General features: G+C 35.8%; 1 pseudogene; it reads left to right on the top strand.

Annotated features, from left to right (window-relative positions):
• The first annotated feature begins 616 nt into the window (after window positions 1-616).
• Window positions 617-1,570, top strand: LOC149149956 (uncharacterized; annotated as a pseudogene).
• Window positions 1,571-1,845: the final 275 nt, after the last annotated feature.

Here is a 1,845-nt window from a genome sequence, read left to right as displayed (position 1 = left end):
TCTCTTGAAGGAGGTGGTACTAGCTCATTCAGTACCCATATTATAAGTATCCTTGGTCATAACTCCAAAATCCCTAAACAAGGCTCTTATAGTGATTGGAAAAGGTTTTGGCCTTCCATTTGTTTGGATATGTTACACCTCTAGGTGTAAATATCACAAGGCGGGTCACTAAGAGGCTTATGATCAAGTGGTTACGATATCACATGGAAATTTGATGGAAGCTTCCTATACAACTGCAACAATGACAACTCTGTCAGTAGTTGGATAAAATATGGGAGTTCTCTTCTTCTAGTACCTTTCCCCAGATAATTTTCCTAACCTTTCTTCAAAACAATAAAAATTTGAAAAATGACATGGGTCTTTCATCATATGTATTTGTCAGTTGCTTTGGGTTGGCTATATCACCAGGAAATCTGTTTCTTACTGCTATACGAAGCATTGATATTGATTTAGTGGATCACATGTATCAATTGAGGTCCCAGAAGGAAGCTACACATTTTTTCTAGATAGGCAGTCAACACTTGAAATCATCTATGGGAAAAATTTCAGAGTGTAGGCTTGAAATTTATAGTGGCTTTTCAAAGAGGGGCATTATTTTTTGCGGGTAAAATGTGATATGGTCTCTGAAGCATGTTCCAAGAGATTCATTATTTTTTATCAGGCTAGAAGTGGAGTTTGAATCATTTTCCACCCTCCCATTGTGCATGAGTTTCAAAACCTGGTACCCAACTCTACAAAAGGCTTCAGGAAAAAATCTATGTCTGTAATAGAATAAGGCTTGGACAAAATCTATGCCTTTAATAGAATACATAAGACAAAGATCATTTCGGAATTACCTTCGGTATTTAATTCAACTATCCAGGATGGGTTGTTGGCATAGAAGGAGCATATGAATCCATTCACAAGCCTTGTAAGGAATATGAAATAGGACGTGGTTGAGTGTAGAGGTTGCTAGTTACAGATTTGTTGCTTTCTCCACACAAGAAGAAAGTAGAAGACAAATGAGTTCTAATGGCTCAAGCAAAGGAGGTTATCAAAGTCAATTGCAAGAATATATTGGAGATATTGAACCTCTACTATGTTTTGATGAGGAAGAGGATGATAGCATTGGTCACACTCCAAGTGAAGCCATAAGAAATGACCAGCTAAGCCAGACACAAGGCAATGGACATAATAGCAATGATAATACAAGTAGGAATAGACAATATGAATGTATGGAATTCAAAGAAAAGGAGGTTGACTTTATTCTACTTTCTATCCAACATAAGGTAGTTTTGAATTGGAAAAGTAGTTTAGATGGTGTTTTCTTTCCAACCATAACCAGCTAGGAATCAAGGAACATTAGCACAAATAACAGTTCCACTAAAGTGGTGCAACCAATATCATGGAGAAGTCAAGGAAAGAGAAAACGAAAAATTCTATAGATCTATTTAGAAGTTTTTTTCCTAAAGGAAATTCCATGGATGTTGTAGTTGTTCTTGATGTGGCCTCCGAGTACTTGAAATTCCTCCAAATTAGAGTCAAAAGGCTGGAGGCCAATTAGAATGGTAGAACTTTATCAAAGCCTTGAGATCCGTAATTGATGTGGTAAATCACATAGCTTCTAATATTTAAGCTATGTTTACATTCTTTGTTGGACACCAAAAACATTTTATTTTCCAGTTTAACTGACTATTTTTGCTGAAATAGCTAGTGGAATCATGTTGAAATGTGCCAAAAATAGCTTATTTGCTAAAAATATGAAGGATTAAAGATTAAAGTATATGTATACACACACACACACACACACACACACACACATATGCAATGACCTATAGGCAGTGATAACATTGAATTTATCATAAT

Source organism: Pinus tabuliformis, chromosome 9, assembly GCF_031772625.1.
Source record: "Pinus tabuliformis cultivar Carrire ecotype Pingquan chromosome 9, CPIR1, whole genome shotgun sequence".
Classification (NCBI taxonomy): Eukaryota; Viridiplantae; Streptophyta; class Pinopsida; order Pinales; family Pinaceae; genus Pinus; species Pinus tabuliformis.
Note: the sequence above shows the minus strand (reverse complement) of the source record. Positions and strands in the feature narration are given on the sequence as shown.